This window comes from Papio anubis, chromosome 4 (genome assembly GCF_008728515.1).
Source record: "Papio anubis isolate 15944 chromosome 4, Panubis1.0, whole genome shotgun sequence".
Lineage (NCBI taxonomy): Eukaryota > Metazoa > Chordata > Mammalia > Primates > Cercopithecidae > Papio > Papio anubis.
The window spans coordinates 76,068,918-76,096,574 of record NC_044979.1 but is presented as its reverse complement, the minus strand read 5'-3'; the positions used below and the strand labels follow the sequence as shown (position 1 = coordinate 76,096,574).

The 27,657-nt window shown below is 38.4% G+C and overlaps 1 long non-coding RNA gene across 1 annotated transcript; it reads left to right on the top strand.

Moving 5' to 3' along the window:
* The first annotated feature begins 31 nt into the window (after positions 1 to 31).
* Positions 32 to 26,813, top strand: LOC110742862. Its single transcript, XR_002521071.2, has 2 exons — positions 32 to 113; positions 24,568 to 26,813. It is a non-coding gene; the product is annotated as an uncharacterized LOC110742862 (long non-coding RNA).
* The last annotated feature ends 844 nt before the right edge of the window (positions 26,814 to 27,657 follow it).

Here is a 27,657-nt window from a genome sequence, read left to right as displayed (position 1 = left end):
AAAACTGGTCGGTCCTTCTCTAGGAGGGGCGTGGCCCTCGTGGAGTCGCGCCTGCGCCTCGTCGTGGCTTCTTCTGGGCAGCGTCCTGGCGACACAGGCCTTGAAAGAGGGAGGTCAGTCGTGGGCAGTTGTCACTTCTCAGTCCCACTCCACTGTCTTTTTCATGCAACTTCGTTTCTGTTCCTCCTACCAAATTTCTTGTTCCAGTTTTTTTCTGGTTTCCTTTGGAGTCAAAGAACATGTGTAATACCTCTTTGAAGAGCCAACACTTGTGAAAATGTGAGAAAACATTCTGCCAATGAATTAATTAAAAAAGGAATTAATTGAGCCAGAAGAGAGTAGAAAGGGTCCACAAAGCATTGGATAATCAATGCTCAAAAATGGCAGATGATGGGTGAAGGAGAAGCCAAGACAAGTGGTTAGCCCTTGAAAAGTGGAATCAAGCAATAACAGTGAGAATAATGACAGTTAACCTTTATTTTATTTTTTTACAAGCTGAACAGTGAGCTACATTTTCAGGACAAAACTTCCTCTGTTTCCCTGACCAATTTAGGCTGATCAGTGTTGCTCTTGTGGTAAAAATAGCCATGAACTGAAAATAAGATCACAGTTATATTTCTGGCCACCGATCTAGATCACTACACTTCATGCAGACCTTTCCTTTATTCCTTCATGTGTTTCTTTTTTTTATATGTTACTCTGCAAGTGATTTAACCGCTCTGTGCCCAGATTTTCTCACATGTAAATTAGCTGGGTTAGGTAATTTGCAGTGCTTTCCAACTTTACTAATCTCTAACCATGACTTCTCTCAGATTCCCTCCAAAATGTTTTGTAAAGTGAAAGAGAACATGTATCCACTCTTAAATAATTGCTTTAAAATTTTTTTGTTTAAAGAAACGTGGGGTAAATGCCTTAAAATTATATATGTCACACATCGCCTAAGCCTTTCAAGGCACACAAAATATAATAACCACCTATAGCCATAGGGATGATCAACACAGCAACTGCACTATTCAGCGTACTGCTTCTGTGGACTACCTCACACACAACTAGAAATGGAAGGAGACGGCTAGGGACAATTTTTGACAAGCAGATAAAGAATTTTGAGGTCAAAAGAGATGGAGAGAATTGGTAAATAAGAGAAAATTAGAGAAGAAGAAACACCTACATGAAGTGTACTGAATTGTTACTTTGTATTATACTCTTGTCTTGACTAAAACGTTGAAAATAAGTCTTGCTTGCAAATAATGCTAAAGCATTTTTCTCTCAAACGGAAGTGAGAAAGGAGTGGGGAGGGGGAGAAACAACAAAAGATTTGGAAACTGCTTACATCATTAGATAAGAACACAACGTTTTTACGGTGTTGAATTCAGTTGCACAAGTGGCTTAGTTTTCAAATTATAGTTACTCAAATTTCAAGTTCTAAATTATTGAGAACAATGAAAAGTCTGGGACAAGATACATCTTTAAACCCAAACAGCTCTCACATGCTTAGAAGCCTAGAGAGATGTACATACCGGATCTAGCCATTGTGACTACCCATAGTCCCCCAAAACAACACCACAAATTGTCTTTCATTTCCCACCTCATCTTGGAGTCTCAACTTTAGGTACATCATTGTGTGACGATGAAAACTATAAAAAGGAAGGAGTTATGTAACGTTTTTATATGGTATCTGATATGTCTAATTATTGAAATGCAGTGGTAAGATAGAAGATAGTCTTAAAACCAAAATTTCAAGCTTAAACATACTGTTCAAGGAATTAGAAAAGTAAATACATTCATGGAAAGTCCATTCTCTGAAAGTCAATTTAGAAAGCATAATAGTCTTCAGTATTTTTCTGAATTTCTGAAACAAGTTACATAAAAAATATCAAAGAGAAACTTAATGTGTTTGTATCTGGAGAGAAAAATCAAACCAAAAGGAATGTTTTTAAATGTTTGTAATTGTTGATTATTGAGAACAGAAAATCAACTGAAAGTCCAAATAAAATGTTATATTTTATAATTTAAAGTATTAATGATATACTATAGGAAAAAAAATGACCATTGCTTCAGAAGCTGAAAAACATTTGACAAATTCAACACCCATTCCTGATTTTAAAATAATGATAATAGCCAGGCGTGGTGGCTCACACCTGTAATCCCAGCACTTTGGGAGGCTGAGGTGGGCGGATCACGAGGTCATGATATCAAGACCATCCTGGCTAACACAGTGAAACCCCGTCTCTACTAAAAATAGAAAAACGATTAGCCGGGCGTGGTGGCGGGCACCTGTAGTCCCAGCTACTTGAGAGGCTGAGGCAGGAGAATGGCGTGAACCCCGGAGGCGGAGCTTGCAGTGAGCCAAGATCTCGCCACTGCACTCCAGCCAGGGCGACAGAGTAAGACTCCGTCTCCAAAAATAATAATAAGAATAATAATAATAGTTAAAAAAATAGAAATCAATGAATTCTGCAACACAAAAGCCAGCATCTTAGTTGATAGAAAAACATCTGACAAAGTAGGCAAAATTTTGTATTAAAAGGGAATGGAAAAAAATCCATATACAGCTGACCCTTAAAGAATGCAAGGGTTAGGGATGCCAGTTAAAAATTCGCATATAACTTCTGACTCCCCCAAAACATAACTACTGTGCAAAAAGGATAAACTAAAAACCGCATTATCTTGTTCAGTTGATTATATTATTCAAATTTTCTATACTTTCTCTTTTGCCTCCTCGATCTTTCCATTTCAGTAAGTAGAGCTTTGGATTCACCCACTGTTGATCAGAAGCCTTATTAATTCCGTAAACAGTTGATTAACACATACTGTATGTGTATTATATACTGTGTTCTTATGGTAAAGTAAGCTACGGAGAAGAAAATGTTAAGAAAATCACAAGGAAGAGAAAATATATTTACAGTACTGTAGTATATTTATTAATGCCATAAGTTTATGTCATCTGTTTCCAAGATGAATTGTATGTCAGAAATGGCTGGCAACCAGAGGTGCAGACCTCAATCTATGGTATATATCAAGCAATTTAACTTTTTCTTTTAATGTCATGACTTTTTTCTGCTTCTTGAGAGTACTTCCAGCATTGCTAGTGGGACTTCACATGGGTCCCTTGGTGTTATTCAAGGTTTACTCTACTGCACTGGATGCAATAAAAAATGTGCAAGAACTGTGACAAATCTTTTTTACTGGGATATGCAGTTTACTGGATGATGAACTGTTCACACAGAGATTATTAGCATCACACAGTGATTTTTTTGTTTGTTTTTTGTTTCTGTTTTTTTGAGACAGAGACTCCCTCTGTCACCAGGCTGGAGTCCAATGGCATGATCTCGGCTCACTGCAACCTCCGCCTCCCGGGTTCAAGCGATTCTCCTGCCTCAGCCTCCCCAGTAGCTGGGACTACAGGCATGTGCCACCACACCCAGCTAATTTTTGTATTTTTAGTAGAGATGGGGTTTCACCCTGTTATCCAGGATGGTCTTGATCTCCTGACAACGTGATCCGCCCACCTCGGCCTCCCCAAGTGCTGGGATTACAGGCATGAGCCGCTACACCTGGTCCTAGCATCACACAGTGTTTTAAGCAGATACTTGCAAACCTGAGCTCACCAAAATAGCAACAGAGGTGGCTATGAAATTATAATAGTATAACAGTACGAACCACCATTAATTTTATGCAGTTATGATCTAATACTACACCTTTATGTTTGTTTACATTTCTCTATACTGTGAATGGCCCCATATACTGTCTGTTCGTATGTGTAAGTTTTGATAAATTTTAGTTTTTTTCTAATAGATTTGCATATATTTTATGGTAAGAAATGATAAAAATAAACTAGTATTTGCATTGTATTTTATGAATTTATGACATACCTCACATTTTCTTAATTTTTTAATATTTTTAGGCTGTGCAATTTGTGAGTTTTGTCAAACTGTCACAAATCTCCAAAAATTTTTCAATGTATTTTTTTTTAATCCACATGTAAGTGGACCCGTGCAGTTCAAACTCATGTTGTTCAAGGGTCAACTGTATTTCTTTAGCTGTGCAAAAAGAATAAACTAAAAACTGCATTATCTGGTTCAGTTGATTATATTATTCAAATTTTCTATACTTTCTCTTTTTTCTTTTTTTTTTTTGCCTCCTCGATCTTTCCATTTCAGTAAGTAGAGCTTTGGATTCACCCAGTATGACTGTGGATTTGTCAGTTTCTCCACATGAATGTATTTGTTTTTGGTTTGTGGTTTTGGGAACTATGTTGTTAGACACATTAAGACTTATGTGTATGATTGTTATACTTTATTATACCTTTCAATAACATGAAATAGTTCAAGTTCCTTTCAGTATTTTTGTCATAAATTGTATTTTATCTGGCCAGGTATGGTGGCTCACGCCTGTAATCCCAGCACTTTGGGAGTCCGAGGTGGGCGGATCATAAGGTCAGGAGTTCCAGACCAGTCTGGCCAACATGGTGAAACCCTATCTCTACTAAAAATACAAAAAATTAGCCGGGCATGGTGACACCTGCCTGTAATTCCAACTACTCAGGAGGGTGAGGCAGGGGAATTGCTTGAACCTGGGAGATGGAGGTTGCAGTGAGCCAAGATCGTGCCACTGCACTCCAGCCTGGATGACAGAGTGAGACTCAATCTCAAACAAACAAAAAATTATTTTTTATCTGATATTAGTATAGTTACAATTGCTTTTGTTTTGTTAGCATTTGCTTCAAGTGTTTTTTTATGTTCAACCATCACATGTCATTTTGTTTTTCTCCTCTTTACTATAACTGGGTTTTATGCAGTCTCTCAGTTGATCAATTTAGCCTATTATTGTGTTTCATGGTCTGTTTGGATTACTCCCTGCTGTCATATTTTGTGTTTTCTACTAATCACAATTTCCAGATTTTTTTTTGACTGTATTGCCTTTTATTGAACTACCAGTTGGAAACTTTTAAATTCTATTTCTGTTGTTCTACTCATCACCCTTGCATTTTCAACATGTATCCATAATATCATATTATTCAAACAATATCTAAGGTTAATCAGTTCCTATATGCTCCTCCAAATAAGACAGGAATATTAGCATGATTTTATTTCCCTCCCTGCCTGTCCTCTGCAATGTCCTGTATTGATGTCAATTCCAATTGTAGGTTCAGATTATTGTTCAAATTTAGTTTCCCTAATCTTAGTTAGTGATACACTATCCTCTGTTCTCATCCTGTTCTGCTTGCTCTGTTAACTGTTTCCTGAGGTATAAGTACTTATATTCGTTGAGTTCATTGTATTTCCTGGTATTGGCTTTCCACAAATATGAACAATTCTGACCAGGTACTTACTTTTGTATTTCAGATGCCCAATTAGTGTGTCTCTTCTCTCAAGGCAAAGACAGGCTACCAAGGATTGTATGTCTATCACTTTTCAGTAAGCGTAAGGAAGTACAGACAATGTGCCACTAGGATACCTTGCCAGTCTGAGTATCTTAGTGGGTATCTTAGTCTTACACTTGTGGAAATTCCTACTCTCTTGTGTGCCCTTGTCATCCACTTAAGGGCACATTCTCATCTCTCTGACCCAATCTCCCATACCTATTGCCTTCACCTGAAGGCAGCCACCTGGCTGCTCCTGCTGTGGCACCCTAACTAATCACCCTGTTCGCTGCCAAGACCCTCCCTGCTCATAGTGTTTATCTCTTCCAGGTGTGGTACATTCTGGGAATCACTCTTACCTGCTTCTAGCAGTACTCATGTACTCACCTTTTGGGCTGAGCTTTCTTTTTCAATGAGATCTATTCTTCATCACTCAGGGAATCTTCACAGTTTCTGAAGTTTCAATCTACAGTACTGTTATTATCGTAAGATTACTAGTGTAGTTCCCAATTTTGAACAACACGTTATCTCTTTTACATATAAAAAGATATTTTACATAATTTGTTTAAAAACTGTTTAAAACAATTCAATTGCTATTAAATTATTAATATTAAATTCCCCATCTTTTCCAATCCAGTTACCGCTTTTTAAAATATACATTATCTCATTTCTAAAGATTAGTAGGAATGGGAGGTTGGGGTGTGTTTCCAGTCCATTATTTTAACATTTGAAGAATGATATATTATTTATAGTTGCAAAAAAAAAGAATGAAATGTAAATGTCCAACACCAAGGAATTAAGTAAATTATGATATAGCCATATAATAGAATATTAAATATGCTTTAAAAATGATGTTAATTATGATATTTTAATGACAAAAACACATCAAATTATTGTTAATAACCAAGAGCAGGATACAAATATATAAAATATATATGGATTTTAGTCATTTTTTAAAAATAGAAACTCTAGAAGCAAATATGCTAAAATATGGTAAGATTATGGATGTAGTTCCCAGTTTTGAACAATAAGTTATATCTCTTTTACATGTAAAAAGATATTTTACATTACTGGCTTAAAAACTTGAAAACAAAGAATTTATATTACTTTCGATTTTCCATACAAATCTTGACAAAAGCTGATCAAAAATTAGATGATATCACAAATAAAAATGTAAATGAATTTTTTAAAAACCAGGAATTTTACAGATCTTATTCTCTGACCACAATGCACAACATTAGAAAATCATAATGCTTACTATGTACCCACAAAAATTAAAACTTAAGACGAAAGAAAAGTACAACCACTCAAAAATTCTAAAGCATCCTTCTACATAAATGTTAGAACAAAGAAAAGGAACATAAAAACAGAATATTTAGAAAATATTAAAAAGAGATATTAAGGACCAAGAACAACACAAACAAAATGGATTATATTTCAAATTGTGTGATCATATACTCACGCACTTATCTAGAAAGACATTATAGATGAGTGGAATCTAAGCTGTGCCTTGAATAATGATACCATATAGACAGGTTAAGAAAAGACCTGAGGGTTTTTCAAAAGAGAAAAACATGAAAAGCAACACTGAGCTTGTGTTCTTAGAACAATGAAGAAACCAAACTGATTAGAATAATGAATAGCCTATTGCAGGCAGAGTAGAAAATAGTCCTTTAAAAAATAGGAATATTTATTTGGATCTAAAAAGAATTATACATGTATAATATATAGTATTATATAATTACATGTCTTTATATATTAATGTATAATTTTACAGGTGATAAAATGGGCCAGAGAAGTTAAGCAACATCCTAAGTCGAATGGGTATTGATTATGAAACTGGCCCAGTTGTCCCATAAAACTGATGTTTATGGTTTCTTTTGAATTAACATAGAAATTGACCCTCTCAAGACTTTTTTAGTTATTCCCTATATTGTTTAAGGGATAATGGCAAGAAAAAAAATGTCTGGGAGATTCTTAAGACTTAAGAAAGTTACATTTTTCTTATCTGAGTTACTTTCTCAGGAAACTAAACATCAGGCCTTCCACATAGTATCAAGGAATTGAAACTTACTAAATCAGTGCATTTGGACAATGAGATGCCAGATCCCTCAGCCATTATTATTGCCTAACTGACCACCTGCTTCCTGTTGACCAATTCCTCTTCCTTACCCCTCCCTAAGTCCTGTTTTCCCACACATAGTTACTTTTCTTTCCTAATATATAAACTTTCAATTTTAGTTGGTCAGGGAGATGGATTTGAGACTGATCTCTGATCTCCTCAGCTATAGCACCTGAATAAAGCCTTCTTCCCTGGCAATACTCTCTCAGTGATTGGCTTCCTGTGTGGTGAGCAGCAGGACCTAGACTGAATCCCTGGAGTTTCAATACCAATTATACAAAGCCTTAAAAGGCACACAAAGTAGTTCACCATTTACAGAGTAGGAAATGAGGAGTTACTGGGAGATGTGAGCCAAGAGAATTGGTGAAAGCAGTCTTTTAAAAACAATCTGGCAGCCATGTGCAAAATAGACTATTGAATGAATAAATATCTTCATTTAAACAAAGGGCCTTGCATGAATCCATGATGACAACATGCTTGAAGAACATGATTAACTCAGCTGTCTGCACTTGAGCCAAAGAAGACAGCAAGAGATTGCCAGGAGTTCATAACCTAGAGGCAGGCAGAGCTCTGGGAGCATGGGCATGAGACTTCTATGAAGGACATTGGATTTAAGGACTTACCGGATATGAGGAAATGGAAAAAAGGCTGAATCTAAGAGGTCTTCATGTTTTCCTTTGTGGATGTACAAGTGAAGACAGAAAGTCTGGAGAGAAAACTGCTGTGGAAATACATTTTATTTTAATCACACTGAGTTTGAATGGGACAGCCTACCCTAAATGATGCATTGAAAATTTACCTAATAGTGTCAGTGCAGTTCCTTTAATGGTCTAAGTCAGTGGCTCTCAACATCTGCTGTATATTACATTCACCTGTGAAACAGGTTAAAAAATACTGGTTCTTAGGCCTCATTCTCAACTGCTTGAATGAGACCTCAATTCAAACCTCCAAGGGTGGGCTTAGACATTGATATTGCTTAGAAGCTCCAGGCAAGGTGATTCTAATGTGGAGCCAGGATTCAGAACCAGTGATCTGAATTCCCATCTTGGAGACATTTGAGTTCTGGGAAAGTACACAAGATATTAAGGCACTGTGTTAAAAACTAATTATTAAATGTTCAGCCTTTTCTGTACTAAAGAGTCCTTGCAACAATGGGGGAAAATATTGTTATGTAGTTAACAATATTTTAAACCATAAAAGTGAAACTTCTCTCTAAGGAGGAGAAAGCAAAGTGAAAACAGCAAAAACATAACTTTGAGTTATATCTGCATTTATAAAGTAGGGGGAGGTGATTATAATGTCACGGTCTGAAGAGCACACCCCAGAATCTTTCCACATGCCACATCCGCAATACCACATGTTTCTCTGGGAAAATGATTTAACTTTTCCAGATAACTAATGAACATTTGGAATACAGCTTACTTATACAATCATCTCTTGATATACATGGGAAATTGGTTCCAGTGCTTCTCCTATTCTCCCCAGGTACCAAAATCTGCAAATGCTCAAGTCTGTGATATAAAATGGCATAGTTATTTGCATATAACCTATACACATCCTCCCGTATACCTTAAATAATCTCTAGATTACTTAAAATACCTAATACAATATAAATGCTATGTAAATAGTTGTTGTACTACATTGTTTAGGGAATAATGACAAAGAAAAGTCTGTATATGTCAGTACAGATGCAATTGTTTTTCTTAGTATTTTCGATCCTGAGTTGGTTAAATCCATGATGCAGAACGCACGGATATGAAGGGCTGACTATACAATGTTGGCAATCTTAATAAAGATCCATGAGATCTCCATTATCTATATCTTCTTCCTTCCTACTCTCCTTCAACCCAAACCTTCCACCAGAACTCTTGATTATATCCCAGCTCTTCTGAAGAGTGTCTTCATAACCATTCCCTTGTTCTTTCTCTCACAGGCATTTTCAGTTATTTTCTTCACGATATTATTTCATTGAGCTCACCAACAGTCACGAGAATACTTCAGGTTAAAAGAAAAGCTCTTCATCTATTCTGCCTCCCCTTTAAAAGATCATCCTGTTACTCTGCTTTTTTTCACTGACTGACTTGAAAATATACATTCCTATTCCCACTTTCTCCATCTCCATACCCATTCCTCACTTAATCCCCCACCTCCTTTTTTTTTTGAGATAGTCTGGCCTTTGTCCCCCAGGCTGGAATGCAGTTGTGTGATATCGGCTCACTGCAACCTCTGCCACCCCAGGTTCAAGTGATTCTCCTGCCTCAGCCTCCCAAGTAGCTGGGATTGCAGGCTACTTTTTGTATTTTTAGTAAAGACGGAGTTTCACCATATTGGCCAGGCTGGTCCCGAACTCCTGACCTCAAGTGATCCACCCGCCTCAGCCTCCCAAAGTGTTGGGATTACAGGCATTGAGCCGCCGCACCCAGCCCATTTGATCCCTTTTAACCTGGTGTTGGCCTCACTATTCCTCTGAAATCGCTTTCTTCAAAGTCACTAGTCATTTGCTTCTGTTCACACTCCTACCCCCTCCTGACTTCCTAGAAGCCTTTGCATCTTTGCCTTCCACACATTTGTGCTGCCCAGGTGATCCCACCTTCAGGACCCCACTCCCTCTGTCTCCTTAACTGGCTGTAGTTCTTCCAGCCCACAAATGTGAACACATCCGAAGGCTCAATCCAAACATGACTCCCTGTCAGCGCTCTTGTCCTGGCCAGCTGTCCCCAGCAATTACTGGTGCTCTGCTGCCCCCGTCTGGCCAAGCCCATTCTAACTACTTCAAAGGCCTCACTGGACCCTTATCTGGAAAACCGCCAGCAAAGCTTCCCAAAAAGCCGTTCCAAGCCTCATACACACACCTCTGACCTCTCTACATTTAGAGTCTTGCTCTCTATATAACCACGGGGTAAGTCCAAATTGGGTTTCCTGTCATCCTTTCAGAGTCTCTGTTCCAAGCTAAACTCATCCGTTTTCTCCAAAGACTTTTCTCTCTCCACGCATCTGTGACATCTTTCCTTCTCTTGATACATGTCATTGTCGAGGAATCCTTGTTTTGATGCTACCTTTGTAAATCAGTTGCTTTTTCTCCTTGCCATTGCCCCACCTGCCTAGACTCTGTATCTCTCAGTTAAAGGATTTCAACAATCTCCTAATTGCATTTCCTTTCTTTAGTTTTTTTCTACCTCCAATTAATAGGACATAACATATTCAAATTGATCTTTTTAAAACATGGCTTCACTCAGGTGTCTTCCACAGCCCACCATCTTCCAAAGCTTTCCCATTGTCCTCAGAGTACAACCTGTGCCCCCAGGATATAAAGTCACATTGTAATCAAAGGCAACACTGGCAGCCACACTATACTAACTCACTTTTTCATAGCACTGTACTTTCGTAGTACATAGCACTCTTAAAATTGAAGAAAAAAAATTTAATAATTCAGACAAATATGTCAACTTCATAATGCCATTGTCATTTAAGCTACAGAAAGCAAAAGTCAGTAAATATATAAACAAATGCAAAAAAATTGACAAGGGACATTATCTCCCTTCTCTCTGTCCTCCTCAAATTAGAATGAATTTACAGTATCTATTCTGTTTTGTTGTTGTTGTTTATTTCAATAGTTTTGGGGGAACAAATGGTGTTTGGCTGCACGGAAAAGATCTTTAGTGGTGATTTCTGAGATTTGGTGCACCCATCACCTGAGCAGTGTACACTGTATGCAATGTGCAGTCTTTTAACTCTCACCCTCCTTCCACCCCTCCACTCGAGTGCCCAAAGTCTATTATATCATTCTTATGCCTTTGTATCCTCATAGCTTAGCTCTCACTTATAAGTAAGAGCATAAGATGTTTGGTTTTCCATTCCTGAGTTACTTCACTTAGATAATGATCACCAACTCTATCCAGGTTGCTGTGAATGCCATTATTTTGTTCCTTTTTATGGCTGAGTAGTATTCCATGGAATACTATATATGTTATGTCCTATTAATTGGAGGTAGAAAAAAAGCTAAAGAAAGGAAATGCAATCAGAAGACTGTTGCAGTCCTTTAACTGAGAGATACAGAGTCTAAGCAGATGGGCAATGGCAAGGAGAAAAAGCAACTGATTTACAAAAGAAGTGTCAAAACAAGGATTCCTTGACAATGACATATATCAAGAGAAGGAAACATGTCACAGATGCATGGAGAGGGAAAAGTTTTTGGAGAAAACTGATACAATTTATATACACACACACACACACACACACACACACACACCCCACGGTGTGTGTGTGTGAGTATATATACACACCACAGTTTATCCACTCATTTATTGAAGGGCATTTAGGCTGCTTCTATGTTTTTGCAATTGCAGATTGTGCTGCTATAAACATGCACGAGCAAGTGTCTTTTTTGGATGATGACTTCTGTTCCTCTGGGTAGATACTCAGTAGTAGGATTGTTGGATCAAGTGGTAGTTCTACTTTTAGTTCTTTAAGAACTCTCCATACTGTTTTCCATTGTGGTTGTACTAGTTTACATTCCCAACAGCAGTGTAAAACTGCTCCCTTTTTACTACATCCATGCCAAAATCTTTTATTTGTTTTCATTTTTTTTTAAATTATGGCCATTCTTGCAGAAGTAAGGTGGTTTTGCATTGCAGTTTCGATCTGCATTTCCCTGATCATTAGTGATGTTGAGCATTTTTTCATGTTTGTTGGCCATTTGTATCTCTTCTTTTGAGAATTGTCCATTCACGTCCTTTGCCCACTTTTTGATGGGGTTATTTGTTTCTTTCTTGCTGATTTTTTTGAATTTCTTGTAGATTCTGGATATGAGTCTTTCATCAGATACATAGCTGGCAAAGATACTCTCCCACTCTGTGGGTTGTCTGTTTGCTGATTATTTCTTTTGCTGTGTGGAAGCCTTTTAGTTTAATTAGGTCCCATCTATTTCTTTTTGTTGCATTTGCTTTTGGGTTCTTGGTCATGAAGTCTTTGCCTAAGTCGATATCTAGAAGAGTTTTTCTGAGGTTATCTTCTAGAATTTTTATGGTTTCAGGTCTTAGATTTAAGTCTTTGATCCATTTTGAGCTGATTTTTGTATAAGGTGAGAGATGAGGATCCAGCTTCCCTCTTCTACATGTGGCTTGCCGATTACCCCAATATCATTTGTTGAATACAGGGTCCTTTCCCCACTTTATGTTTTTGTTTGCTTTGTTAAAGGTCAGTTGTCAGCCGGGCGTGGTGGCTCACGCCTGTAATCCCAGAACTTTGGGAGGCCAAGGCGGGCAGATCAGGAGGTCAGGAGATGGAGATCATCCTGGCTAACATGGTGAAATTCGGTCTCTACTAAAAATACAAAAAATTAGCCCGGTGTGGCGGCGGGCGCCTGTAGTCCCAGCTACTCAGGAAGCTGAGGCAGGAAAATGGCATGAACCTGGGAGGCGGAGCTTGCAGTGAGCCGAGATCGCGCCACTGCACTCCAGCCTGGGTGACAGAGCCAGACTGCGTCAAAAAAAAAAAAAAAAAAAAAAAAAAGGGTCAGTTGTCTATAAGTATTTGACTTTGTTTCTGGGTTCTGTGTTATGTTCCATTGGTCTATGTGCCTATTTTTATACTAGTACCTTGCGCTTTTGGTAACTATAGACTTGTAGTATAGTTTGGAGTTGGGTAATGTGATGCCTCCAGATTTGTTGTTCTTGCTTAGTCTTGCCTTGGCTAGGCTATGGAGGCTTTTTTTGGGGTTCCATATGAATTTTAGGATTGTTTTTTCTAGTTCGGTGAGGAATGATGGTGGTATTCTGATGGGAATTGCATTGAATTTGTAGATTGCTTTTGGCTGTATGATCATTTTCACAATATTGATTCTACCCATCTATGAGCATGGGATGTGTTTCTATTTGTTTGTGTCATCTATGATTTCTTTCAGCAGTGTTTTATAGTTTTCCTTTTAGAGAGCTTTCATCTCCCTGGTTAGGTATATTCCTAAATATTTCTTTTTTTTCACTTGTAAAAGGGGTTGAGTTCTTGATTTGATTCTCAGCTTAGTCATTGTTGGTGTATAGCAGTGCTACTGATTTGTGTACATTGATTTTGTATCCTGAAACTTTACTGAATTCGTTTACCAGATCTAGGAGCTTTCTGGATGAGCTTTTAGGGTTTTCTAGGTATATAATCATGTAATTGACAAACAGTGTCAGTTTGAGTTCCTCGTTACCGATTTGGATGCTTTTTGTTTCTTTCTCTTGTCTGATTGCTCTGACTAAGACTTCCAGCACTGTGTTGAATAGCAGTGGTAAAGGTGGGCAACCTTGTCTTGTTCCAGTTCTCAGGGGGAATGCTTTCAACTTTTCCCCATTCAGTATAATGTTGGCTGTGGGTTTGTCATAGATGACTTTTATTACCTTAAGGTATGTCTCTTCTATGCCAATTTTGCTGAGGGTTTTCATCATAAAGGGATGCTAAATTTTGTCAAATGCTTTTTCTGCATCTATAGAGATGAACATGTAATTTTTGTTTTTGTCTGTGTAGTGTATCACGTTTATTGATGTGTGTATGTTAAACCATCCCTGCATCCCTGTTATGAAACCCACTTGATCATGGTGTATTATCTTTTTGATATGCCATTGGATTTGATTAGCTAGTATTTTTTGTTGAGGATTTTTGCATCTGTGTTCATCAGGGATATTGGTCTGTAGTTTTCTTTTTTTCTTATGTCATTTCCTGGCTTTGGTATTAGGGTGATACTGACTTCATAGAATGATTTAGGGAGGAATTCCTGTTTATCTTGTGAAATAGTTTCAGTAAGATAGGTACCAACTCTTCTTTGAATGCCTGATAGAATTCAGCTGTGAATCCAACTGGTCCTGGACTTTTTTTGATTGGTATTTTTTTTATTACTGTATCAATATCACTACTTGTTACTGGTCTATTCAGAGTTTCTATATGTCCCGGATTTAATCTAGGAGGGTTGTGTATTCCCAGGAATTTATCCATCTCCTTTAGAATTTCTAGTTTGTGTGCATAAAGGTGTTCATAGTAGCCTTGAATGATCTTTTGTATTTCTGTGGTATCAGCTGTAATATTTTACATTTCTTTTTTTTTTTTTTTTTTTTTTTTTGAGACGGAGTCTCACTGTGCTCCCAGGCTGGAGTGCAGTGGCGTGATCTCGGCTCACTGCAAGCTCCGCCTCCCGGGTTCACGCCATTCTCCCGCCTCAGCCTCCCAAGTAGCTGAGACTACAGGCGCCCGCCACCACGCCCGGCTAGTTTTTTGTATTTTTATTTTTATTTTTATTTTTATTTTTATTTTTTTTTTTTTTGAGACGGAGTCTCGCTCTATCGCCCAGGCTGGAGTGCAGTGGCCGGATCTCAGCTCACTGCAAGCTCCGCCTCCCGGGTTTACGCCATTCTCCTGCCTCAGCCTCCCGAGTAGCTGGAACTACAGGCGCCCGCCACCTCGCCCGGCTAGTTTTTTGTATTTTTTTAGTAGAGACGGGGTTTCACCGTGTTAGCCAGGATGGTCTCGATCTCCTGACCTTGTGATCCGCCCGTCTCGGCCTCCCAAAGTGCTGGGATTACAGGCTTGAGCCACCGCGCCCAGCCGTTTTTTGTATTTTTAGTAGAGACGGGGTTTCACCATGTTAGCCAGGATAGTCTCGATCTCCTGACCTCGTGATCCACCCGCCTCGGCCTCCCAAAGTGCTGGGATTACAGGCTTGAGCCACCGCGCCCGGCCACATTTCATTTCTAATTGAGCTTCTTTGGATCTTCTCTCTTCTTTTCTTGGTTACTGTCGCTACTGGCTTATCAATTTTATTTATCTTTTCAAAGAACCAGCTTTTTGTTTCATTTATCTTTTGTATTTTATTTTTGTTTCAATTTCATTTAGTTCTGTTCTGATCTTTGTTATTTCTTTTCTTCTGCTGGGTTTGGGTTCTTGTTTCTGTGGTTCCTTGAGGTGTGACCTTAGGTTGTCAATTTGTGCTCTTTCGGGCTGTTTGATGTAAGGATTTAATGCTATGAACTTTCCTCTTAGCACTGTTTTTGCTGTGTCCCAGAGGTTTTGATAAGTTGTGTAACTATTATCATTCAGCTCAAAGAATTTTAAAATTTCCGTCTTGATTTCATTATTGATCCAAAGATCATTCAGGAGCAATTATTTAATTTCCTTGTATTTGTATAGTTTTGAGGATTTCTTTTGGAGTTAATTTCCAGTATTATTCCACTGTGGTCTGAGAGGCTATTTGATATAATTTCAGTTTTCTTAAATTTATTGAGACTTGTTTTGTGGCCCATGATATGGTCTGTTTTGGAGAATGTTCCATATGCTGATAAAAAGAATGTATATTCCGCAGTTCTTGGGTAGAATGTTCTGTAAATATCTGTTAAGTCCATTTGTTCTAGGGTTTAATTTACATTCATTGTTTCTTTGTTGACTTTCTGTCTTGATGACCTGTCTAGTGCTGTCAGTATAGTACTGAAGTTCCCCACTATTATTTTGTTACCATCTATTTAATTTCTTATGTCTAGTAATACTTGTATTATAAATTTGGGAGCTCCCATGTTAGGTGCATATATATTTAGGATTGTGATATTTTCCTGCTGGACTAATCCTTTTATCATTATGTAATGTTCCTCTTTGTCTTTTTAAACTGTTGTTGCTTTGAAGTCTGTTTTGTCTACATAAGAATACAGTATCTATCCTTCATTGTTACAAATTTAGGGTGACTAAGTCATATTCAACTAGATTCCAGCTCTGCCACTTTTGAAGTCTATGCCTTGGGCTAGTTGTTTAACCTCTCTGGACTTCAGTTTCCTCCTCTTAAAATGAAAATGTTGTTAGGTAGTTACAAAGCATCTGTGAGACTGGGCATGGTGGCTCATGCCTGTAATCCCAGCACTTTGGGAAGCAGAGACGGAAGGATCACCTGAGGTCAGGAGTTTGAGACCAGCCTGGCCAACATGGTAAAACCCCATGTCTACTAAAAACACAAAAATTAACCAGGCTTAGTGGTGGGCGCCTGTAACCCAAGTTACTCAGAAGGCTGAGGCAGGAGAATCACTTGAACCCAGGAGGCGGAGGTTGCAGTGAGCCAAGATCTCGCCACTGCACTCCAGCCTGGGCGACAGAGCGAGATTGTCAAAAAAAAAAGAAAAAAAAAGAAAAAAGAAAAGCGTGTGTGTAATTTAGCTATTTAATATGTAAAAAGCATTTAGAAGCCCAGGCATAGTGGCTCATGTCTGTAACCCCAGCACTTTGGGAGGTCAAGGCAGAAGGATCTCTTGGGCCTGGGAGTTCGAGACCAGCCTGGGCGACATGGCAAGGCACTATCTCTACAAAAAAAAATTTTTTAATTGGCCAGGCCTGGTGGTGCATGCCTGTAACCCCAGCTACTCGGGAACCTAAGGTGGGAGGATCACCTGAGCTGGAGAGATTGAGGCTGCAGTGAACTGAGATTGTGGCACTGCACCCCAGCCTGGGCAAATGGAGTGAGACCCTATCACAAAAACAAAACAAAACAAAACAAAACAAAACAAAACAAAACATTGAGAATAGTTAGTGACTAGCACATAAAAAGTGATGATTCAAGTTAACAATGGTGATGATGATGATCATGATTATGTAAATTGGTAGTCAGTAGAAACTTTATCCACTATTTTTAAAAAATATGTTTTTTAAACCTAATTTTCACTTTAGAACATGACATTGTTAGATATATACAACTTAAATTAACTGAAATAATGATATGATATAACTGTATATGACGGTCTAAATTTTTTTTTTTAAATAGTCTCTCACTTTGTCATCCAGGCTGGAGTGCAATGGCATGATCTCTGCTCACTGCAACCTCCATCTCTGGGCTCAAGCAATCCTCTCAACTCAGCTCTGGAGTAGCTGGGATTACAAGTGTGCGCCCCCATGCCCAGCTAATTTTTTGTATTTTTCATAGAGAGGAGGTTTCACTATGTTGGCCAGGCTGGTCTTGAACTCATGGCCTCAAGTGATCTGCCCTCCTTGGCCTCCCAAAGTGCTGGGATTACAGATGTGAGCCACCTTGCCCGGCCCTTAAATATTTTCAAGGCTGACCTAAGAGTGTTTAAACAAACACTTGTTCCTCCCCAATAAAATAAGACTTTGACAATTAATGGCTACAGTATTTCTTTACAAACATATTAGCAAATGTTACACAGATCTTAGAATTATGCTTAGAGCAAATCGCAAAATTATTTCATTCATTTTAATTGTCTTATTTACTTGAACTCCAAATGGCCTTTCGGATAGTATAATAATGTTCTTAATCGATGAGATTATTTTAAAATGTAACAATGTCACAACATATGCATCCAGTCATGAAATATACATTTCAAAGTTATATCAAATGCCATCTATACTAACAAAAACATACACAAAAAAAGAACACAGATGTATTCTTCCTTTATGGATGTATGGCGGAATTATAGCCGTTTCAATAACTGTAGCGGAATAGACAGTCTATAGAGAATCTATTTTGCCATATAAAAGAATAAAATATGAAAGAAAATTTTTTGTTCACAGGTACCAAATTTAAATACAATCATGCCCTGCATAACAATCTTTGAGTCAACAATGGGCCACATATACAACAGTGGTCCTAAAAGATTATAATGGAGCTGAAACATTCCTATTGCCTAGTGGCATAGTAGCAGTCATAATATCATAGAGTAACATGTTACTCACCTGTTCGTGGTGATGCTCGTGTAAAGAAACCCATTGTGCACATGCAGTTAGGTATAGTGCATAATACTTGATAATGATAATAAGTGACTTACTGATTTATGTATTTACTATACGCTACTATCATTTTTTTAAATTTTTTTTTTATTATTATTTTTTGGGGGGACGGAGGCTCGCTCTGTCGCCAGGCTGGAGTGCAGTGGCGCGATCTCGGCTCACTGCAAGCTCCGCCTCCCGGGTTCACGCCATTCTCCTGCCTCAGCCTCCAGAGTGGCTGGGACTGGGACTACAGGCGCCCGCCACCACGCCCCGCTTATTTTTTGTATTTTTAGTAGAGACGGGGTTTCACCGTGTTAGCCAGGATGATCTCAATCTCCTGACCTCGTGATCCGCCCGACTCGGACTCCCAAAGTGTTGGGATTACAGGCGTGAGCCACCGCGCCCGGCCTATTCTTCATTTTTAATTTCTTTATCAGGCTCCTAGTGAGCCCATCAGATCAAAAAGGGCTGCCAATATTCCTAAGGGATTCTTGAGCACACAGAATGTTTTCCATAGTACTCCTACTGGAGAAGCTACCTAATGTCTCAAGAAGATGGGCCTGAGAAAAGAAGGATTTTCCTAGAATGCCTTCACCCTGAATTGGTGCTTCTCAAACTGTAATGTGCTCACCAGTCATCTGAGTATCTCCTTTAAATGCAGATGCAGATTCAGTTGGTTCAGTGAGGGAACTGAGATCTTACATCTCTAACAAGCTCTCAGGTGATGCCGATGCCGCTGAATCATAGACCACACTTTGAGAAGCACAATCCTAAAACAGTCTGTTTTATGAGCTAACAGAGTGACATTTTGCTTCCCCCAATTAAATTCTTTTTATTATAATTTGTATAATGTAGATACTTTAGGTGACTTGTAAACAATTATAATTTCTCTAAACTGACGTGCAATTTAAAATCATTAAACAGGCCGGGTGTGATGGCTCACAACTGTAATCCCAGCACTTTGGGAGGTCGAGGCGGGCGGATCATTTGAGGTCAGGAGTTCGAGATCAGCCTGGCCAACATGGTGAAATCCCGTCTCTACTAAAAATACTTTAAAAATTTAGCAGGGCATGGTGGCACGTGTCTATAATCCCAGCTACTCGGGAGGCTGAGGTGGAAGAATCGCTGGAACCCAGAAGGCAAAGATTGCAGTGAGCGAAGATCGCACCACTGCACTCCAGCCTGGGAGACAGAGCAAGACTCCATCTCAAAAAATATATAGAAAACAAATACAATAAAATAAAATCATTAAACAAAGGAGCTAAAATAAAGCTTCAGTATATTCTTGTTGTTTGTTTGTTTTTGAGACAGAGTCTCGCTCTATCGCCAGGCTGGAGTGTAGTGGCGCCATCTCGGCTCACTAGAACCTCCGCCTCCCAAAAGCGATTCTCATGCCTCAGCCTCCAAGTAGCTGGCATTACAAGCTTGTGCCTACACACCGGGCTAATTTTTTTATTTTTTGTAGAAGCAGGGTTTCACCACTTTGGCCAGGCTGGTCTTGAACTCCTAGCCTTAAGTGATCTGCCAGCCTTGGCCTCCCAAAGTGCTAGGATTACATGCATGAGCCACCGCGCCTGGCCTCCAGTATATTCTTTGAGTTAAAGAGCTAAGGTAGGAGAAGGATACTACAAGGGTGAAGGCCAATCAGTCTCACCTTGGAAGCGTGGTCTTCAGGTTTGGGGCCTGCCCAGCCAGGGTAGATAGCTCTTATATAGGGTATGGCAGGGCAACTGAATCCTAAGTACCTAAAGCTAAAAGTGTTAATGAAAGTCTACAGTTGCCTAATCAAATTGCTTTTATGCCGTTGGATCATCATTACATTACCCCACAAGGAATTTAAACACAACATAAACATGTGTATAAATGAACTTGGAAGAAAGCTTGTTGTCCCCCTCCTGTTTTAATTAGATATGTCTTATATAAGAAATATATAAATGCAGACTCTGTGGTTTCCCTGGCAAGGCTAAGGCACTAAGTAAATCCACTTTAATACTATTTTGTTTGCTTTTTTTCCCCCTTAATTAAGTTTTTTAAGTTTCCTTAGCTCTCTGTGTGGCTGCTTCAGCTCTGGCAGCTGGGTTTGTGGTGAAGGGTTGGGAGAGCGCATACCAGCCTCCCCTCACCCCTCCTAATCACACCTCCTGTACAACTAGATAGGAAAGTAGAAGAAATTGGAGGGGAAGACATCCCAAGCAAACAATAGATGACCGTCTTATAAATCCCCTGTCATGCTTAAGAAAAGCCCATTATTTTATCTAGCACATTGATGGTGGGAGGAGGGGCTTTACTCGAAAGCTTTCACTTCTCCAAGTATGTGTATGGCTTTCCAAGGCTTATGGAAAACAAGGATAGTGTCCAATTACACAATGCAAATGTATTAAAATATGCTGCTGGCCCAAGTGCTATCTTCAGCATAGATCTCTGGACTGGAGGCTCCTAGATCAGGGGCTGAAACCATGTGCTAGCAAAATAACCAACATGGGGCAACATAGAGGCCTCTGGTTTCTCTCTTATTTTGTTAAAGCCTTAGTGAAGAAAGCCAGGGTTGACAAATGGCACACGCTACTGAATGCTGTTTAAATTAGAAAGCTGAATGGCTTCAAAACTATGTGTGTTTTTCATCTGCCTTTTTAAATTTTGTTTTTAGTTTAATATTAATTAAGCCATAACTGAATGCTGCTAAAACTGAGAACAAAAAGTAACATATGCATAATATGACCTGTGTATGTTGATACAGCTGGCTCCAAATGTGTGATTAAGCTAATGATGACTCATATAAGATATAGGTATATATTTGTATATCCCTTTTATGTTCTAAGACTACATCAAGGAAAAAAATTTAGTAAATCCATGTAGTATGTTTTGACTTACGCTTCTCTTCTTCAGGTTAGGTACTTGGTTTAAATACATTAAAATTTATATATGAACAAAGATATGCATAGAAAAAACACTGAAAGAAATACACCTAAATGTTAACAGTGATTATTTCTGAAAAGTAAAATTAGAGGTGGTTTTTAATTTTAAAAAAAATTGTTTTACTTCTCCTCACCCCTTGCAAAATTTCTAAGTGCTTTAAAACAAAAACAAATGAAAAATACTGTATTACAAGCAGAAGTATGTTAATGATTTTTCTTGATATTTGTTCTACAACTATTTTACATAGATTACTTAATTCAGTCATTCAGCACAATTTATTAAGAATCTCCTATGTACCAGGCACTGTGCTCGAGCATTGCAAATGCATGAATATACATACATTACATATTTTCATCAAATATTTTACCAAATACTCTCCATTGACTTACAGAAGGATACTAGAAATGCAGGCTCCAAGGTACACTGATCTTCAAAATTACCCCTTATTCTCTATCTTTCCTTAATGGAACTGAAAGTAAAATTATTCTGACTAAGCATGCGTTTTTATCACTTTGTTTTTATCTTTAGTGAAAAAAAATGTCACCTAATGGTAACTGCCTTCAACCATGAAAACACAAATGTGCAAGTCTTGTGTCCATCTTTTCAGAGCTTTGTGCCAAGAACCGGTAATGATAGAGCAGACCCCACATTCCTCTGAGGCAGGGACAGGCCTGGGGAGGTGGCAGTGACCCACTTCCCTCTCCCTTCTGAAGACACTTGTATTGTATTTAGGAAGCCCCAGAGAAAGCTGTGTGGGACCAGGCTCACCAAACAGAATAAACAAAAAGTGATCAAACAGTCAAAGATCAAAGTCTGTAAAAGATGCTTAGCTAGTTAAATATAGATCTTCATAATGGAACTTTTGTATATGCCCCAGGTTCCAGAAGAAATCTCTGTAATTAACAAGTTCCATCCATCTAACATTTAAATTCTAATGTAGCTAAGTGGTACTTCTTCAATGTCTAGGTGTAGCGTGTTATTTAAAAACATCTCCAGCCAAGCCATCCTATTGCTTTCCACAATAGGCAGCACATTTCAAAGGTTCCTTGACTGCATATTCAAGGTTTTTGATAAACTGATCCTAGGCTTTGTTCCTCCCACTTCATTCCTGCATAGCCTTTCACTTCAGTTAACTGGGATAACTAGCCAGTCCTGGAAAGTTCCTCCCACTTTCCCATTTTTGTCTCTTAATCCGAAAAGCCATCCTTTCTTTTCTCCCTTTTATCTATTATCCAATAATAGATGACATTCACTTCTTCAGGAAACTTCCTGAGAGGACTTCAACCCCCAGCATGTCTCCATCCTTGGACTCCACTGTACTTCTCTCTGTAGGCCTCATTGGGCCATGAATAGGTGTACAGAGGCAGATGGTTTGAATTGAGTGGGGTGCAGTCTGCACACTCTTAAGAGTGTCTTCTCTCTCTAGCTTCTTACCATTCAGTACTAGCACCTTGATTTTGCTGTCTTTGCCGTTAGACAGCCAGTCTAATACAGAGCTTAGATAGGTCTTCAATGAGCCATAAGCCCCTCTTGTATTGCAGAGTACATAATAGGTAATTAAACATTAAATCATTTTTTAATGATCTAATTGCTCAACTTTTCAAGATTGAGTCTATCCAAATAGACTTTGTGCTTTCTGGAGGCAAGGACCATCTCATTCTTCTTTCATCTCTTAGAGCTCCCAGTGCAATGCTTTTCACATGTTAGGTGCTTAATAAATATGTGTTTGTTGATGTATTTCATATTCAACACTATCAATAACAAAGTGTTCACATAGAAATACCTCAAAGCAAAAAATGTGTCTTATAAATCTGGAGCTGGTCAGCTCTCCAGCTCCACCCTCTATGTATTCTTAGCCAGACTCCTTTTATAGTTTGAGTGTATATTAATTAATACACATGTTAGAATAGCTGAAATCTACAATACTGATAACAAACACTGGCGAGATGTGAGGCAACAGAAACTCTCCTAACTCTCGTTTATTGCTGTTGAGAATTCAAAATGGTATGACCACTTTGGAAGACAGTTTGGAACTGTCTTATGAAGTTAAACATACTCTTACCACATGATTCAGCAGTTGCACTCCCTCCCAAGTGTGTTAAAAATTATGTACACACAAAAACCCTCAGTGGTATGTTTATATCAACTTTATTCATTACTGCCAAAACTTGGAAGCAACCAAGATATCCTTCAGTAGGCGAATTAATAAATAAACTGATATATTCGGACAATGAAATATTATTCAGCACCAGAAAGAAATGAGCTATCAAGCCATGAAACGGCATGGAGGAAACTTAAATGTGTATTACTAAGTGAAGGAAGCCAATATGGAAAGGCTATATACTGTATGATTCCAACTATATGACACTCTGGAAAAGCCAAAACTTTGGAGACAGTAAAAACATTAGTGATTTTCAGGGGTTAGGGGAAGGGAGAGATGAATAGAGCCCAGAGGATTTTTATGGCAGTGAAACTACTCTGTATGGTGCTATAATGGTGAATACATGTCATTATACATTTGTCAAAACCTATTAAATGTATAATACTGAATCCTGATATAAACTATGAATTTTGGGTGATAATGATATATCATTGTAGGTTCTTTGATTGTAACAAATGTGCCACTCTGGTGCCAGATGTTGATAGGGGAATGCTAAACAATTTGAGAGGTGGGGGGTTGGCAGGAGTATAGTGGAAATCTCTGTACTTTCTGCTCTTTTGTTGTGAACCTAAAACTGCTCTAAAAACAGTCTATTTCAAAGGCAGGTGTGTGGGGGAGGATTCCTAAGTGGGTTCTACAAAGGAGCATTCCAATTAGAGAAGCCAAAGCTGCATCTCTCTAAGTCCCAACTTCAGATACAGCTTCCCTCTGCTTGCTGAAACACTCCTGTGGGAGCCCTAGGACGCCAATGTGAAAAGCCCTCTTACCCTGAGGCTACCTTGCTGTGCGGAAGCCCAAACCAAGCCCCACATATATAGCTCAGGGTCCGCATGGAAAGACCCTGAGCTATATAAAGAGAGATGCCTAGCCAGCTCCCAGCTGTCCTTGCTTCCCTCCTGCTCCACCTCAAACCACTGTCTGACTGTAATCAGATGAGAAATGCCAGAGCTAAAACTGTCAAGCTGAGCCCTTCCTGAATTGCAGTCCCATAAAAATAATTAAAGATGATAAGATACCTGTTATTGTTTTAAGTCCCTAAGTTTTGGGGTAGTTTGCTACACAACCTAGATAATCAGAACAGTCACCAGAAGTACAGAGGCCACTACCCAATTTTGCCTGGGCCCATGAGGGAAAAAGGGTATTTCTGCTCAGAGGCTTTGCTGCCTCAGAATTTTAGCCTACAGACCATAGGTTTGGAGTCAAGAGTCTCACTCTTTATTCTTTGCTCCAACTTGATTATGAAGAATGACTTCATGCAATTCACTTGATTTTTTTCAGACTCTACATCTACAAAGTAAAGAGAATCTGCCCTTGTTTTCTACATGGCTCTTAAGAAGGCTGTGAGGGTCAACAGGACGTCATAGGAACAGTCCTCCCAAGGCAGGTGTTCCGTAAATGTAACCTGTGACTTGATTTCCTCATGCTTTCCGGTCTTCATGAAGGTCTTGTAAGACACTGAAGTAGTGTGAAGTGGATACTATAATAGTTCATTAACTGGATTTACGTCCAGCACAACTCCAGCAGACTCAATAGAGACTCCAGTGAGTCTGTTACCTCCTGACTTGTTAAATTACAGGGGAAAGCACTAGCCTCTCCATAATTGTACAGAGGAATGCTGCTTCCCATGCTAAATCTCTCTTCTGTAACTCCACAGGGTCAGTCCCCATTACTTTTCAATAGGAGAAACAGGAGAAAAAATTCTCTTCAAAGGGCCTCTTTTTATGAGCTTTGCTCTCTGTGAGATCTCAGGGAACATATGTGGTTAGTATCGTTTCTTCCAGCACCACAGACTTTTTCAAAATCCCTCCTTTGGCAGCCAGCAAGTATCTTATAATCCCTCTGGAAATAGCTTTTCCCTGAGAATAATCACCCTGGCAATGAGGCAGGGAAGAACACATAACTATGTCCCAGGAAAGCCATGTCGGAGGCCCTTATTTCATGCCAATTCTATACAGAATGGCTACTCCTGAAGGAAAATATCACCTTGATAGAGAAATCAGGCCCTGTGGCTGCTCAGCCTGGGTGGTCTGACAACCAGGTAGAAAGCAACTGCAGGGACAGTTAAGACCTAGGTCACTTCTAATGTTCAATGGTAAGAGAGGGATATTAAAATTTAATTATTTTACTGTCTATTCAGATTTTATCGTGCCTCCAATCAGACAGAAGCAGGATCTGGAATAGCTTCTACCCTAAAACCTAAAATTGAAAAAATTTAAAAATATATACATAGGTACTTTTACTTATATACAATATGAATTGTTTAATTATTATACATTTTCTTGAAAACCTTGAGCAGGCTATTTATTAATAGTAAGGCAAAGAAAGCTCAATATTTTTGAAAAACAAGAAAGATGGGCAAAGATCATTGATACTGCACTAACTAGGAATCTGGAAATGTAATTGAGTAGTTATGTTGAATTTAGTGAAATTGGTTTTGATTGCATTGAGATAACTGATAACATCTCATAGAGGTAAATTTAGAAGAACATGTTGTATTTCATAGAGTATATTTTGGGTGATGTTTTCTTCATTTTCTCCCCTTTCCACAACCCCATTTCTGCTAGAGTAGGAACACAAAGACATTTTGTTTCTGGCTTCTGTAGGCTCCCTTCAATTTTTAAAACTTGAGTGTGAAGCAAACTCAATTCTAAAGGCTACCTTGATTCTTAGCATTGAAAGTATCAAAAATAATTTTTGGACAAATGAAAAGATACATTTTTTGAAAAAAAAAGTACTCAAATTACTAGAAATTTTTAGATTGACTTTTTCTACTATTATAATTTTTAAGTCTTTCAGGTCTTTTCATGGAAGCTTTCAGGGCTCTATCCCAAGGCATTAACTTCTGTTAACAGATCTGTCCTGGCTTCTTATTGGCATTTATTCCTGTGCCACCCACGTAGAACTCCAAATGTGGATCCAAGGATTGCTGAGCTGTGAACACTCTATTTGTGTAATTCTGCCAGTGACCACCCTTAAACCTCAAAAGAATCAAAGGAAAGCAAAGATATGCTGAAATTTTTAAAAGTTTTTAAAAAAAACCTTGAGGATACTTATAAGAATGTGAGTTCTTCTATACTGCATTCTGTCAAATCTGAGTCCGAAGGGTGAGGACCACCTATGTACAGTTTTCAGCAGCTAGGGGCATGATCTGCGGTGAAGTTGTATGCACATATATACCAGCCTGCCCAATGCACCACGAAAACATCAAGACTAACCACAGCCTGAAAGAGGAAATTCTCATCTGCTGCAAAAAGTACATGAATTGTGAACAGCCTTGCATCAAAACACCTTCTTTTACCTTCCTCAATACTTAAATAGGATTTGAGTGTGTGAGAGTGCTATATGCATGTGCAAACTTTGTACCTTAAACCATAACATAAAGACATGAGACAGTAGGGCTTCCCCATCCAGCAACTATGGATTAGACAAAAGTTAAACAAAAAGAAGATATAGTAGTCATTTGAACCTTAACTACTAACTTTCTTGCCAACATCACCAGCAATAAAAACTTTGTTTTGTCTTGATTCCAATTTGTAATTTTAATTTTATTCAGTGTTCTGAATTAAAGTGAGGAGAACATCAGTTAATTATAAGTTAATTTTGCCATAATCTGGAATAAATTAGATGATTGTTTAGTTCAAATAAATATATTGTAATCATAAATTGGGATTTCAGACTTCGAAGGGAGCTTTGAAGTTACTTCCCATCCAAACCTCTCATTTTGGAGATGAAAAAAGTGGGGGATCCAATATGATTAAATGACCTGCCCAAGGTCATACAGCTAATTAAAAGCTAAGCAATAACTAGATATCATGTCCCCTGCTTTCCCATTAGGGGGTTTGTTTTCTTCTATTACACCTCAGCTTTTGGTTAGTCATAATAAGAGGTGGCAGTGGCCTGGATTAAAGAAAACAGCAAATAGACCTCCTGCCCCTTTCTTTGTTCTTTGACTCTTTGAAAATGGGACTGTTTTGTTGTTAGTTTAATTATTTTTATATACTCTGCATCATCTAACATAGTATACATTTTTTCAGCAAAAATGTGTTAATTGCACTGAATAATTAGGGAAATTAACTGATGTATCTTTTGAGAAACAGCAGATTAATCTTAATATTAGCATTACGGATGGTGAAGGAAAGCTGTTAGCCAGGTGGAGAGTGATAGAGGAGGAAGCTGGTTTGGAATTCACATTTTCCATTTCCAGACCACAAAGAATAACCCACATGGAGGCAATAGAGAGTTAACAGGAAAATACAAACAGCAGTATTATTCACATCATGTGGATAAGCCATTCCTTTTTCTCATTATCCTTCTCATGTTGCTAATGAATCATGTCTAACTCTCTTTTTCAAAATGTGTTCCTTCTTT